At 37.3% G+C, this 17118-nt stretch overlaps 1 protein-coding gene across 1 annotated transcript in view; it reads right to left on the bottom strand.

Moving 5' to 3' along the window:
- Positions 1-17118, bottom strand: part of KCNQ1 (potassium voltage-gated channel subfamily Q member 1) — a 340508-nt gene that overhangs the window by 212852 nt on the left and 110538 nt on the right. The gene's annotated exons all lie outside the window — the stretch shown is intronic.

Below are 17118 nucleotides of genomic sequence, written 5' to 3'. Positions count from 1 at the left end.
GGAACCCCACATTAATCTTAAGACTCTTTTGGCTATAAATGGCATCATCACATAGGTAGAGTTAAGAAACACATGACCTGTGAGATCTGTTTTAAAAATCTTCATGAAATTTCATTTAAAGAAGAAAACTAAAAGGAACTATGATGTTGAAAAATTAAAAATTTGAATACAGGAAACGGATGAAGTGATATAACACAGAATAGAATAGCACAAGATGGGAGGTCCAAAGATACCCTTGCAGTACTAAAAAGCTGTGGCTTTCCTTTTATGTTAGAATTGCTTCTAATTCCCTCATTGACACAGTGGGGTGTGTAGTAGATTGGTAAACACCAGTACCTTCAAACACAGAATCAGGTAAAGTTGGAATTAAGAATCTTCCACTTTCTGGATCTTTTAGAAGATCATCTAAGAAAATGGAAGAGCCTCGAACAGAAGAGCAGTAAGAAGCAAGTATGTGTATTGGACCATATTCACTATTCTGTGAAGTCACACCATTTGGAGAACAAATTCCTTTTGCAATTCACACAAAAAAGCGAACCCCTGCCTGTAAAGTTAAAGTGATCATGGCATATTTTCCTGTGAAGAGGACCAGTGAAGTCTGCATCCCCGTAAATGAATACCCACAATATCAGCCAGGGACAAGAAGGTAGCTGGCGGGGGGAAAGCTCAGCATGAGCACACCAAGGGTCAGACATGGTTATGCACAATCAGACATTTAATGAATTTCTGCAGACAGCTGCTTACATAACTGTCAAGCTGTCCTACCAGCCCTTCAAAAGCACTGAGGCATTTCCCCTCCTTTAAGAGAGGAAAAAACCCCACTCTGAAAGATAAGAAAAGCAAAACTCATAAGCTGCAATAGTCGCAATTACTTATAATAGCTTATGACTACATGGATTAAGCTTTAATTATTATACTGATGCTATTTGTCTACTATTGGATGTGTGGAGGAACCAGTTCTAACTTGTCCAATATCATGGACTTATGTTTTCTAAAGTTTAAAGAGTTAGAGTTCGCCCTTGCCTTTTGCCAACAGTATATTTTCCCAATTAAAGGAAATTAATTTTTACTATTTTAAACAAAGGTTGAAGAAATTTGCCGTAGGAACAAACTTCCTGACTTTCATTATTCAAAGCTTTAAAATGACTGGCAAGCTTCACTTTTGAGTCATATAAGTTAATTGATGACACCATTATCATGAGTAGTAATGCTAGTCTAATCAGGTATTCTTTCTTCCTGGTAAATACAATCCAGAATACCCTGAGGGATTCTGCTAAGCACAGATGTAGAGAAAAGCACACAGAAAAAGAGGACAGGAACACATTTTTCAACATGTCTTTCCCCCTTATTCAACTGTCGAAGAGAACAAACACATTGTCCAATGGGGATTATAAATGAGCCTCTGCCCAAAGTTAAAACTGAACTTCCGAAAATATACATGCTACCACTTTGAATTTCATCCTTCAGACATTGACTTTTATGCTATGGCAAAGATTTACAAAAGAAAAAGGTATTTTAAAAAATCATTTAAATCTAAGGGACAGATTATGAAATTATACACTTTGTCTTTCTGGAGAAAAGAAGGGACAAAAGGACAAAGGAATCCAGCCACCATGGATTTGCCAAGTCCCATGACAAGTTGATGAAAAAGTCTTTATTTCCATTTGATAAAAAAATGCAGTTTAATAATCTCACAGGAAGGCTCATAAGAACATATTCACCTACCTTTAATTAACCAAGACTAATTAGCACACTCTGTAGCTTCCTTCCCTGCCCATAATGCAGCAGCACTTTCCCTCTCATGAATGCATCAAAACTGGAGTTCAGATGCAAAAGCTTAGAGGAACTTGGAGAACAGTCAGTGATGGACTCCTACACAATCCTTATACTATGTAATTTCAAGTAAAAGAAAATTGTTCAGGCCCCATATAGACCTCACTTGTTTTGCCTTTAATGGAGATAAGTCAAACATACTGCTGTCAGAAAAATTAATTACTCTGACTGATACTCTAAGCCTTACATTGTCAAAGACCTGCTGCAGTATCTTTCAGCCCATCTGTCCCAAACAGAGCTGTTATAATACTTTTTCCCTCTATAACCTGGAGTCGAATATACACAATTTCACATTGGAAGCAGATGCTGGAAGTGAAAATACCTAGTTCAAGGTTAGTGTAATCTCACTAGTTTGGCTTTGAGTGAGAGTGAAATATTCATTCCCTGAATTGAAATGTCCATCAAATTGATGTATGAAATCAATCTGAACCTACCTGACAAGAAGAACAGAAAAATTACCAGGACAGGGGTTGTCTCCTGGTGTCAATCATTTAATAGCTGTAAGGATACTGGTTTACTACAAGAAGTGCAAACATGGTTGAGAAAACAGCCTGTCACAGCCATCTTCTCTAACAATTTCATTGCTCACTTCATTAAATTATAGGCATTTCCCAGTTCTCAAGCTTAGATAACATCTCATCCTCTCTCTAGTAGAAGAAATAGTTGTAAGCACAGGAGAATTTACAACACCTGGTTTATTGTGGCTCCCTATGTAGGTTGTGTCTCATCTAACAATAAGACTTTCACTTCAGTGGATGAACCACCTGTGAGCTTTCTCTCTTCCTCCTCTCCTACACAACTGCCTAGTTAATGAAATTGAGTATCATTTAGACTTAATTCCTATGAAATTAAAGTAAGACCAGACATGTTCGAAAGCTATCTGGGGACCAGTGACATGCAGACAACAGGATCACATAGGTCTTGACGTTCTTGGGGGGGGGGGGGGGGGAAAAGACCTATGCAGCAGTACATGCACATCTGCCTAATTTTTTCTTGTTGACCTGATCTGTCTAGGGAGGTTAAAATAAGGGAACTCATGAAGGACAAATCATCTGAATCTTTTTATTCTGTCATGACAGAAAAGTATGCCCTGTGTGATGAAACTAATACTCAGCCCCCAATATATATATATATATCAAAATGCTGTCAGCTATGATAAAGAAACATTAAAGAAATGCAACTTCCCAAGTACCATAATTTTCCAAGGAAAAACCCATTTTCTACAATAATGACCTCAAGTGAGACATGATAGGAGATGGTAACATAAACTCTAGGATTATCACCCATCTGAGTCACTCACACCCTGTTTACATCCAGTTGAAGGCTCAGCACTATTTATAACACTTTGTCTCACCTTTCAAGGGTTTTCCCCTTTTCTATCAATAGCTTTCAGAAACCAGGGAGATTCTGACATGCTAAAGTGACAGAGTGCTATAGGTAGCCTTGTTCAGCAGCAGAATACTAAAGCAACTAGTGGATCAGGTCTATCAGCTTTTAAATTGTGATCTCTCTTAATAGGAAACAGATTCCAAACTTAGATAACATGCTAAGCCGTTAACTATTTTTCTTCCCTTCATTCCCTTCTGAGATCTGTTCTCACCCCGGACCTATGTTTGAAACTTGTATGGAAAGATGTGCTTGAGATCTATCCTGCAAGACTTGTTTGTGATGTGTCATGACAGACTGGAAATAAAATCACTTTGCTTTAAAACTATAGTTCTGGAACTCTGTGCTCATGCAACTTCACATACAAGGCAAAAGATGCAGTCTCACTTTTCATGTTATATCACTATCTGGCCAATAATGTCTCCCAACAAGCACTGAACACAGCAATTGTACTGAGTCTTCACTAATTGTATTGAACATCACCCAAATGGCCTTTCAGGAATGCAAAGAGCAAGGATGTGAAAGAGGGAAATAAGGCTTCCCGAGCGCTATCCTATCACCCGTCCAAAACAAATTTGGAGAGATCTCCTACTCAATTCCTCTCAGAGAATCAACAATCTTTAAACCAAGTACATTTTCCAACTAAACTCTTTTGTATCCAGAGTTTTTAAAACATACATTATGTTTAGATTTCCTCTTATTCCCCAGACCCGAGGTGATATTAACACTTGAGTGAGATGCCTGTATGTGACAAGTGTGGAAAATACTGCAGTCATCTCGTCTAACACTTACATTATCATGTACATACATATATATGTATTTTTAACCTTTAAGAATAAAACAGTTTATCATAGACACTCAGATTTTTTCCCTTCAAGAAACGATTACAAGTAAATATTTTCTAAAATTCTGGCTAACACTCTACTTGTACATCAGTGAATCCTGCTGAAATGTGAGATTGCACTCATGCCACCCTATAATGCTAATTTCATCACCCAGTTGCCTATTAACCTATGGTTGAGTAACTCCTAAGTAGGGATAAATTCACATATAACATGACTGCCCCCTTGTGTCAAACTAGACACCCTTCATTAGCATGGGGATTTCTCACATCTCTAACTTATTTCTCTTGTCTTAATATAAGAAAAACCCACCAAAACAACAAATTAAACTAGTTTCTTGAGCATGAAACTAGAGTTTTACAGTTCCTTGAACTATGACAAAACAAAATGTAAGGTATGGATGATAGAAAGCAATTTGGAAACGAGCAACACATTTCCAAAGTGACACGATCCTAAATTACTGTCAGGTTTATTAACAACATAAGAAAAAAAAAGTAAAAAAGAAAAAAGCTTATTCTCTCTCAAAGGCTGTTTTCTTTACACAATCCCTTTTTTCACAAAATGACTTGGGTTGGAAGGGATCTCAAAGACCATCTAATTCCAACCCCCCTGCCACAGGTAGGGACACCTTTCACTAGACCAGGTTGCTCAGAGCCTCATCCAACCCAGCCTTGAACATTGCAAGGGATGGGACATCCACAACTTCTCTGGGCAACCTATGCCAATGCCTCACCATCATCACAGTAAAGAATTTATTCCTAATATCTAATCTACACCTACTTTCTTTTATCTTGAAGCCATTCCCTCTTGTCCTGTCACTCTAGGCCCTTGTAAAAAGTCCCCCTCCATTTCTCTTTTAGGCTCCCTTCAGGTACTGGAAGGCATCAATTAGGTCACCATGAAGCCTTCTCTTTTCCAGGCTGAACAATCCCAATTCTCTCAGGTTTTCCTCATAGGAGAGGTGCTCTGTTCCTCTGATCATCTTGGTGGCCCTATATTTCAGTTATAAAATTAATTATATGAAATCATATAGCAAGACTATAAGGTAACCTCACTGAGTCAGACACACAGTGTAACCCACAAGCACCTTTGAATATAGAAGCCTACATGCGCAACAAACAATACTACCAAGGGAAAATTCTCAAAGGACACCAGAGGTGCAAGGCATATACAGGATATACACTTGCTTTTAAAATTATTTGGATAGAAACGTAGGAGGAAAAAAATTACAAAGCTGATTTCCTGGAAATTACTTCTGAATATACATCCACAACCACACAGTTCCTAGAGGAGAACCAAGGTGTCTAGAATGCAGCATCACAAATTTAATATCTGAAAAATAAGAAGCCGTCGAGTCAACTGTAATGTTTTGACTCTGAAATACACTACTTTGCCAACAGAATTAAAGGCATCACATATCAAATATAAGCGTGTCCAATGGTATCACCAAGATCAGCCAACTTTTCTCCCATATCCTGAGCTCATTTCCTTCTTCTGTCACTGCTGATACGACTATTCCTGTTCACTGAAGCTTACATCCTTCAATTACTCTTTTCCCTCCTCTCTCATTCTCCCACAACTCATCTGCTTCACCACAGCATCTCCAGGATTTGTCCCCTTCATCTCTGACCCTCCCCAAAACCAATTCCTTTAGGCATTTGTAGTGCTCCAGCCTTTCAATAAGCTAACCAGAGGAAGCACAGACAGGACAAGGGTAAGCCAGTAACTAAGGTACAGTTTTGTGACTCATTTTGTTTTCCTCCTATCAAAACCCTTTCCTCTTTTTTCAGTCTCTGTACCAGATCTGTCACTACTGTCACGTGCCCTCTTAATGTTTTCTCCATCAAGTGTAACTCTGTAGAGCTATCAATCTCCTTTCTCTTCTGCGTTTTTTATGTTCTGCAATCTACAAAAATGCCCTGCCTAATCAGGCAGGAACTGAACTTGAAACTTGCAATTCAGATGTGAATATTGTCACACTCCAGACTCTTGGCTTGCTTTTCTCCTTTTCTCTGTTGTTTTTTGTTTGTTTGTTTGTTTTTGGTTTTTTTGAATCTTTCAGATCTGACACAGGGACACCTTCCATGCATAAAAAAATAATTAACAAATCAGAGACTCCTGCCATCCAAATATTTCTAATAATTCATTCTTCTCTCGGGGGATCTACAAACTACACTGACCACAGCTCCATTAGGTATGATTTATACTTTTTTTGTGAGAAGTTCATACCTTTAAACTGTGCTTCCCTCAGGAAAAGAGTTCCTACTTGTACCATGTCTCAAATGTGCCACTGGTGGTAAGACTGGAAGGCCTATACTATACATTATTTGCCAGTTCATAATTCACAGCAAAAGACCAAAAGCTTTCAAGCTTTCAGACAAAAAGACAGACACAATTAAGAGCTCTAATAATCTGATCCTGCTGTTTGCAGCACACAGTGATTTAAAATCATTCATGTGTTTCAATATGGAAGTGATTTAACATAATTTAGCAAACCTGAGACCTACATTAAGATGTAATAATGATGAATGGATGAGACTCAGCACACACACTTACAGAAAACCTCAGAGTCCTGCAGAGTAAAGGAAGTACTCCAGAAGACCTGGCAGGTGCCCCAATGTGGGTGGTCTAAAAAGAAAAAAAAAACAAAACCAAAACAAACAACCACCAAAAAAACCCCCCACAAATTCCATATTAGTATCTGAAATTTTTACACAGACATGGCTGGGTTGGGTTTCTAAAATAAAAAGCAGACAGACTGAGAACACTTCCTAAATTCATTGAAGAACAAATATTCTGTGGTTGCAACCCTCCATTATTTATTATCCCAGCAGCCATTTTAGGACTCAAATACAGCTATTTCTTGTCTAGTACCTTCCGGTCCTTGGCACCAGGCCCTGTGTACACCAACCACAGTGCAAATCCTCTAGGACAAAGCATACACGCAAATCGTTACCTTTCCTTCTAAATAAAGACATTTCTCACAAAGCCTAAACATTTTGAAGTGCTAAGTCATTAAAAAAACAGAAGAAGAATGACTGGCAGTTCAACTTTTTAAAATATTTCTCACAGTTAAAACATGGATAAAGTTTTGTAACATATGTTTAATTATGCACCTGACTTCCTGCATTCCCCCTGCATTACTTATTTATTCTATTGAAGTGGTAATAACAAGAACCATTAAAAGCTGCACAGCTTTAAAAATAGCTAAGAATATAGAGTGGAAAGAGAAGATAGAGGAGAAAGTAATGTTTGTGCTGCTAAACCAGAATTTCTCAAGATCAGAGTATGATTTTTTTTCTCGAAACAGATGCTGTTTATTAACTCCAGTTTGCCAAATTTTCCTCTGTAGTGTGCTAAGATAGTGCTTTCAAACTGAGCTTTCTGTCTCTGTCCCTTCTCAGGAAGAACTGGTACAGCAGAACATCACACAGGACTCATTTCAGTTGTTTGAATGCATACAGCCAGCCAACCACAGCAGGACTAAATCCAGAGTGGAGTTTTAGGGCACCAATATAATGAAAGCACACACACGGCAGCTCAGCATCCTCAACTTTAGGTAGGATGGGAGAAGAAAAGGATGCATTTCACCTTCTCAACCTCCCTATACTACCAACACAAAGCTCTTGAACACTTCACACACAGAAATGGAGGGAATTTGACCCCTGACTTGCAGACCTAGGTGAAGAACACATGCTTTATATAAAGCTTGTTTCTTCTGTTTTTCACCCTGTGATCAGCTAAGCACTGCTGCCAGCTCATGTCACTCACGAAAGGCAAACTGACGTCACATCTCACACCACTCTGGTACGTTCTGCATGTCCCACAATCTGCATGACAGACCAAGACAAACTTACATTTTGTGTTAAAATCAATTTAAAAATAATGGATTGTGAGGATTTTCAAACCATTCACTACTGCTACTACTTGTGAACTCCATCATACCAAAACTACAACTTGAGGACGAGTTACGCTCAGTTTGACCACTTCTGGACCCCAGTCTTAATGCAGGTTGTTTTTTAAATAAGGAATCTTAGGCTCAGTAGTCCTTGAGGAGAGAGTAACTTGCACGGAGAAAGCCTGTATGGAAAAGTGAGTATAAACTGGTTGTTCTGGAAGTCAATTAGTACTTTTCTTTACCCCATATTAAGGAATGCTGTGATACTTTGGGGTTCTATATTTAAATAAAAATGAGGAACTATTTTTTAAATACTAGACTTATTTCTGTAATAAAGTAAGATCCTTTAAAAAATAAAGTTGTTTTTTCACAATTTTTTGTTTGCTTTTATTAAAAAAAAAAAATCAAATCCCATACACACTGGTGTCACATTTTTAGCAGTCCTAGTACAAATTTGATATCTATGAGCTGTTCTTAAATTCTAGCCAGTGCCTAAACAGGTATTGATTAGAATAAAAACAAAAAAGATTTATTTCCAAACTTAAAGCTGCACTACAGGGGGGAAAAAAGTCACGGGGATAGTTCAAGTAGTTTCACTGCCTGTATGCCCAAATGTTAAAGGTTTCAACACAGTGAACTTACTGTTCAGACATAGACAAACAAGCAATTTCCAAGGGCGAGATACAGTTCTCTGTTCACCGCCCTTCATGTTTGTTTTGTAGTGACCATAAAACATTTCTGGCATTGCCTGTTGTTTTCCATTCATACACAGTGTGTATTATGGATCTAGCCTGCTTGAAAGTGCCATCCCTCAAAAAAACACTGCACCTACAAAAGGTAACATGACAACCCCTCATAAACCAAGACTCACATAATGATTGTTACATTTCTGCTGTGCTCTGCTCAAATCCCTGGCTCTCTGCAGGACATTGTGTCACACTGAACATTCTCTGCCTCTATTTTCAAGGCTGCAACTTTTTAAGGGCCCAAAATTCCTAAAAGATCAAATCCCTGGGAGCCATACCACTACCAATAACTCCCCTTTTCAGTGACATTTCTGTACCAATGACACTTGGCTGCACAGGAGATAGGACTTAATTGTGGGGCAGGCCCCTGACCAAAAGGACATGAAGACAGATCACCCACCACCACCAACAGTTACCACTTTCTGATTAACTTCCCTTTTGACATTATACCTATACAGTTTACATGTGGAGAAACAGAGAAAAAATGAATAGAAACACATCAGTTTTCCTTGGGAAAGTCAGACATAGAGAAGTAACCGGACATAGCGATGACTAACTTCTGTATTTATTTTTATTTTTATCCCAAAAGGCACTCAGTAACCACAGAATTGGGTGGGATACAGAAACCTGAGAAAAACACACAACCACAAGCAACAGATCAGGTGCTTACCTTTAGTTTGCTAACAGACTGACAACTAGTGTAAGATATTTAAGGTATTCTGTCTGCAAGACAATGAAAATACTTCAGCTTTTCCCAGTTGAACTTCCTGCTAGAAGTAAAACAAAACATACAGTTCTAAACAAGGGAATGACAAAGTTCCTGACACCCTGAGTGAAATCACAACTATATTCAGTGCTTGAAGTTACATGAAGAAAGCAAATTTAAGTCAACAGCTCCATGACCTCCCATGGGCTCTCCGTCCAGGGCAAGTGCCCAAGGCCATGCACACTGCACTTCACACATCCAGCATCTGAGATGACGCACAGAGCTCACTACTTTACAGCTCTGCCATGGACTTGGCAAATGTTTAAAACAAAACCTTCCATTGCAGTAAGCTTTGCCACATCAGTAGGGTGTTAATCATACTTAACCATGTTTTTAACTTTAGAAAAAAATCATCAATAGTGATCAGAAACAGCAGCTGCAGAAGAAACTGTTTAATGTGTCAATTCTGTAATAGAATTTCCAGAGAAGTATAGCAAGAGGAAAATACTACATTTAGTCTGAACTGGGTACTGGTCATACTGGCAGCAGCATTTACTTCTGAAAAAAACCTGCAACTGCACTATTTCTTTGCCAAATACTGTGAAATGAAGTCAATAAGAAAAATGTATAGATAATATATTCGAGCAATTTTAATTTGAACTTTAATTCTGGAATTAACTCAAGATAATCGTAAATTTAACTTTTTAAAATGTTAGATAAAAGTGGGATATTTTTATTGTCTCCCCCATCCAATAAAAGAAAAAAAAAAGGTTTTGCACTTATTATTCTGCATGATGCCCAAAGCAAACAATGATAAAAGTTAGTAAGTGGGGAGTTGCTTGTTGTTTTTACAGCATAAGACCCTTGTACTTCTGAATCACTAAGCAGCTGGAGTCTGGTTTAATTACTCGACATCAATCAAGATGTAAACCAGCACTTGGAGACCAAGGAATGCAATGTTCATCTGCAACACAAAAGAAATAGCTAAGCTATCTTAGCTTCTGCCTAGATGGTTTGTACACTAGGAAAAGTCAACACATTACTTTTATACCATGTCAGTAACATAAACCAGCCAAACAGTAATTTTACACTGCACTTGAATACATCAGTGACAATTTGCAGTAACAGAGAAAAGATCATGAGAGTATTATTTCATACAGGTTTGTAACCTCTAACAAAGAATGTATTTGTCCAGTACTGACTTCTGGCAAATAGTAGCACCAGTATATGATAGCACTTCCCTTTGCAATACATAGATAGAAAGTTAATATAATAAAAAAAGGAGACATGAAAATGCAAAGTGTAGGTTCCTGCCTGAATTTCTTTCATCTTGTTCATTCTTTAATACAATTCTTTTATTGTGTTTTTGCTCATATTAAGAACGCAGCACAGTAATGCTGCAACGTGATGGAATGTTACAGCTTGTCTTTTACAAGATCAAAGGGAATGATCTAATTATCCCTTCTGGTCTTCAGATCTATAGACGTAAGCTACACACTCTATCTAATCTATGAGAAAAGCAACCACCCACCAAAGGACACAAGAACTTCTCCCTAAAGATAAAAGAGTCAAGTAACCAGAGGGACAGATGTTCACCACATCACTTACTGCACTGTTGGAAGCAGCTCAGTTGCTACACTGTCGAGCGTGGAATAAGACACCATGGAGATCTGCCCAAGTCTTCAGCACATCTCAGGTAATCCATATATAAAAATTAATATTGTAAATAACTGCCTATATTATGGAAGATATGATCAGCCAACTTTGTAGCAGACATTGGATGCGGAACACAGAAACACTTTGTGTGCTGGAATCCCACTATTAGATACCAGACAAACACAAGCAGTCCCCAACTCAGAGTTTCCAACTGAGGCACAGGATAACAGATTAACTATATCCAGATGCAATAGCACCTGGAAACAAGTTCGCATTTGTCTCAGCACAGCAGTGGCTACAGTTCTTTTCAGGAGCAGTGAAGAATGTACAGTGATTTTTAATTGGGGCATCTGCACACAGAAATGCACAATAACCAGACTATTACCACACTGCTACAACGGGTATGCCATAGGTATTTTGGCAGTGCTTCTAGCTCGCATCAATACCTGTAAGCCAGAAATAAAGTTCTTATAAACCATGATGAACATAGCGAAATACCCATTTGCCTTTCAACATTTCAGACAGAAGTTTGCTGATGTCCTGCTCTATTACAGCTACTCAGCTCTTGAGCTGCAGACAAGCTCTGCAGCCCTCTACAACTGGGATTAACAGTAAACTAATGATTTCTTAAATCAGAGATGCTTTGGGTCCTCCTTGATAACTGTAGTATGTTGATCATAGCTCACTTAAGGGATTAGCTGTATTTAGGACTGGACTGCCACAGCTCTTTTGCTCTCCCCTTACAATCTGCAATTAGAAATCAGAATGGGATTGTGACACTGAAATCATTACAGTGTCTTGTTTACAAGCCTTCTGGAGTTTCCTGCTGAAAAAAGGGAACTTTCCTGACTGCTTGTTACCAGCTCTAGGGAAACTTCATATCCTCAAGTGTCTCTCACAGCAACTTAATAGATGAAAAAATCAGATTCCTGATACATCCAGAGTTCCAGGGTCAATTTCTATGGCCAAGTTTATTGTAAATTTATAACGAAAACAAAGGATACAATGATACTATTCCATACCAAAGGGAATAACTCAGGGAAACAGTCCTCCCCTTTTTAGTAAACTATTAAATCAACAGATTGTAAGCAGCATTCCTAAGGGAGCTTGACAACACACTGAAATGTGCCAAATGAAAAAGGGATACTGCCCACTGTACAGCAAAAACCAAGGCCTTTCCTGTAGCAAGTCAAGTAAATGACTGGAATAACAGCAAGTTACAGTAATCAGTGATGTCTGAACATTAAGCTCTGGTCTTCAGCATGTTCTTACGTAGTTGCTATCACTGCTATTCTTCAAACATGCCTTGTCATTAACGATAAAATGGACCCCACGGAAATCACGTTTTAATGTTGTTAACAGCATTTCAGAAGGAATTCTTCTGACAGCAGAAGTCAGCTGTTCCATCTGGTTCATTTGAGAATGAAAAAGAAATATTTGCTCAGACTTCCGAGGGTCATTTTGGTATAGAAGAGGAAGATAAAAGCAGGAATCTTTTACAGTATGAGTTAGCAAATCAAAGCAAATAGGGATATTCCATTCATGGATAATCCAAAAGAAAAGAGACCATTAAAAGACATATACAGCACTGTTTTTTTCTAGGCAATGTGGTTATAACTCATGCCAGCAAATTATATGCTGGCAATTAAAACATAGAACACATAATAAAACTAGAAAAGGAAAGAAAGTATTGTTTCCAATAAAAGCCAGTGGTAACTGCAGCACCATGGACACTGCATTCGGTGTTTACCAGTACACTTTTTTATTTCAAATATTTCAAGTATATTTCAAAGTATTCAGAAGCAATCACTTCAATCATTCAGGAGGATTCATCTGTTATCATTTCCTCTTGATCTGTAAATTATTAAGAAGCTGTAAATCTGTTTGCTTAATTGTTGACTGTTTAATAAGGGAGGGTTTATTTTTAAAAACACCACTGGAGTCTCCCACTTACTCTTAATACAATGTCTAAAAGGCTCTGTACCACACTCAAGATGATGATGGAGAGAGTAGAGAAGATAAAGCTGATTTCATGACACAGAATTTTTTCAGAAAGGAAATACACTTAATAAAAAATAGGAAGTGCTTTTTGTTTGCAATGTAAAGCTTTATTTTAGTGCAAGCCCACCATAATAAATCTAAAATGACATCAGTATGCCATTGCAGGAAAGCAATTATTTTATGTGTTTAGAGACAAAACCAATGCTTAACTAATTAAACGTGTTTTCATCACCTCAATAAAGAGGTACATGAAACACGTGGAGAAGAGTCATTGAAACATCAAGAATTATTGTTATGTTGATACAGACAATAACAAGATCACAAATGTGCAATGTTAGCAACATGTTAGAAATACATGTGGTCAGCTGGATCCACAGTAATGCTGAAATTGAACAATTATACAAACACAGGGCAATACCCTTTTGGTAGCTGAGGCTCAGCTACAAGTAGCATCGATTTTTCAGTGCTTTAAAATGCAAACAAAACAAAAAGTCCAACGAAGTGAAGCAGGGAACAGGAGACAATACAGGAACACAACGATTAGAGAGAATTAACCATTGAGAAGTCTAAAGGAGAGAAGTGATATTGCTGCAGTACAGTTTTCTACTTCACTTTTACAACAGAACAGGCCACAAGGAGCATTAAACAAAGCACTGAAGGGTCAAGTTTTATCACAAAACCCACTCTGTGTATTGCATTTTTTAAACTGCTACAGATCATTTTATATGTGAGATCCATAACAGCTCATTACACAAACCGTTCTGCTAAATCTACATCTTCTGCTCATAAGACTTCTCATGTAGCAAGAAAAGGGCAGTCACCCCCCCACACTGCTGTCTTATTCTATATTTCTGCATGCACCTGCTGCAAATCTCTTTTTTCTATGACATGTGTATAAGTTTCCTGTTTGAACATCAGGCCTCAGTGTGCTTTTATTTATTATTTTTGTTTCTTCAAATGGGTAGTGACAGTGGTTAACTGATAAGGTAATCTTTCCACATGAAAGATTTCCCATTTGCAATTCCATAGAAATAGAGCTACATTTAATAAAATATTTTTTTCAAAACAGATTTAAAATACAGTCAGACATATGTCCTGCAAAAAAACCCCATACCTGCATTTTTAGTATTGACACAAAACCAGTTCTATTGAATTCAGTGAGAATATGCACCTACTTTCACCAAAAGAAACTAATTTTTGCATGAAAACAGTAGAGCACTGAAATTTAACTTAAAGGGGACTTTAGGCCTAGAAGCCTAAAGCTCTTTATCACCGAGGGCTGAAAGATGGCATTTACTTTCCAGGACCTAATACAAGTGAGGAAGAAAACCTTAACAACCTCATTCATTTTTTTAAGCCACAAAAATACCAAGTCTTTGTCTGTCAGTAACACAGTAGGTACCCCACACTTCTGACATATTTATACTATCTGTCAAAAGGGAATATTTTTCATACTGTCAACTAAAAGTCACTTTTTGGTTGGATGCCTCAAATTAACTGTAAAATTTACTCATGTATTAATGAGTTTCAAAAAATAATGTTTATTCTGGAGCCACCTTTCTGTGATTAATGGATAAGCTAATGCATATGTTGCAATAAATATATAATTGACCCAGAAATAGTTCTATGAATCCCAAATCCAAACATCCTTAGGTCAAGTCTTCATGCTTCTGTTCCTCTGATGCTTTCAAAACCTGAAACTAGATACATTCGCACTTAATTGACTTTTCTATGACATAGCTGATGCTGTAATTTTGTCATGTACTTCCATATGGTTGCCTATTTCCGTATCAACAAATCTGGAGCAATCATAATTTTACACGTCCTTTAAGGAAATAAAATGCTTCACAACTGGGGACATCAGAACAAAATAATTCATCCTAGATTTTCTCAGGCACAGCATAACTTTAAAGCCTGAATTAAAAACACACAACGATACAGACCTGAAATGACTAACCATTTTCACTATACAGAAAGTTATTACGTGGCTTTGCACACAGAGATGTATCTAATGCACAATTTTAAATTTGATCCTTAAATCTATGCCCACGTGTCTCACAGGCAAATCCTAGTAACATCTGAAACTAGCTCATGAATATTTGTTTCCTAGGACTTCGAAATGAAGCATTTGTCTAAAGCTTAAGAAGCATTTGTCTAAATAACTCATGGAAATGGACTGGTCTTCAGCATCCAGCAACACAGGTACCCAGCGACACACAGCAACACAACTCCCTTTTCAATCACCTCAAATGCAAGCAGAATGCACAACTCAACAGCTAAACAAACACTGAAATAATTTTCATTTCAATATTTGGGAATATATGTTGCCTGAATGACAATAGTTCAACTGACCTTACAAAACACAGGGTTTTCACTGCTTGACAAATCCTTATATCTACAGGCGGATCTGGCATTGTTTCAGGCCTTTTAATAAACTGCATACAAAGTAGATGCACTTCTAAGGGAATGGCTCTCAGGCTCTACAACATTTGGGCACCCATGTTTCAAAGAGACACTTTTTAACTAATATTTTATCAGTTTTCCATTTTATCCAATTTGTCCAGTTCTGAATCTAAATGCAAAGTCTTAAAAGAAACAATGACTTCCACTTTTTTCCACCCCAGTGGAGACTCAATTCAAGCCACCTATGGGGACAAGTTTTGTACCATCACTCATGACTCAGAGCAATCTAGGGAGATTTCAACAAAGATTACAACTAAAAACTAGGAAAGTAAAAAAGAAATATCTAAGTTACTGATAGACTAGGATGTTAATTTGGTACAGTTCTTCAGCTGATACACATCACCTATAACCTAAGGTCTCCCACAAGTAGTTCATAGGAAAAAAAACTCAGCTGATACACAAGTTGAACTGAAAGAGATGAAGCATATTATTTGGAAAGTATCAATGAAAAATAACTAAATAATTCGCAACCCAAAAGGGACAATGAAAACTCCTAGCATCAAAGCTTATTTCTCTAGAAGAAAGACTGCAATGTTGTGGTAAATTAAAGTTATAAAAAAGCTATGCAAAGAAAACATCTAGATCTGTTTTTTTGCTCCATTGTTCTTGTCTATGGCTTGAGGAAATTTATTACTTCCTCCTTCTGCTTGTACCAGTAAGAAATCTTCCAGAATACAAGTCTCATAAATCCTCTATCTACAAACAGATGTACATTTGTGTGATTCAGATGAAAATGAAAATACCTTTGTTTAGGGGTAGGGAAAATTCCACCAAAACTTATTCTTTTTTTTTTTTTTTTAATAAATGCCCTTAGAAAATGGCTATAAAAAGTACATTTGCATTTCTCTGCTATTTATACTGTATAGAAAGAAGGTCTGAAAATTGGCAGCAGGTATTTCTACATGTCTTGTACCTCAGAAATACAAGAATGCCAAGAATATTCTTCTGTGGTTTCATTGCAGAAATCCTCAGATTTCTAGAAACAGGAGAGGAAAAAATGTTTTTCCTCTGCTAGAGGCCATACTGTGACATATGTACTATGGCAAATAATAAGCATTTTTCAGAAGTTTGAATTAAACAATGACAGATGATTTATTTTTAAAGGCATCTGAAGAAAAATCTTTTGCAATTCGCAAATTTTTAGTGTAATCTGAGAACCTGAAGATAACATTTTAGCATAAAATGTGGAAAATATTTTTTTAAAAGGAAAAAGACAAAAAAAGTACAGGTCTATTTCAGATCATTTTATACACAATAAAGCAGTAATAATGATCAAACAGAGCTTTTCTTCCAATGTAGAACATCATTTGACCATTAGAGAAGGTGCTGCTGAAATTGTGCTTCATATAAGTAGTATTTAAAATTTGCACTTTACAGCTATTCCACCGGAAAATGGTGGATGGAGTAATATAACTCTCAGCAGGCAAGAACTCCCACACATTGTCTCTGTAGAAAAATCCTGGGCATATCAGCCACCAGCTGCCCAGAGACATCAGCTGAAAACTAAAGCCTTGTGTCACAACCAAGTGAACTTTTCTTTAGGTTAACATGAAGATTTACTGGCACTCAGAACAGAATACACACCGA

The sequence above is a fragment of the Manacus vitellinus genome, unplaced genomic scaffold (assembly GCF_001715985.3).
Source record: "Manacus vitellinus isolate BGI_N305 unplaced genomic scaffold, ASM171598v3 scaffold_30_pilon, whole genome shotgun sequence".
NCBI lineage: Eukaryota > Metazoa > Chordata > Aves > Passeriformes > Pipridae > Manacus > Manacus vitellinus.
Note: the sequence above shows the minus strand (reverse complement) of the source record. Positions and strands in the feature narration are given on the sequence as shown.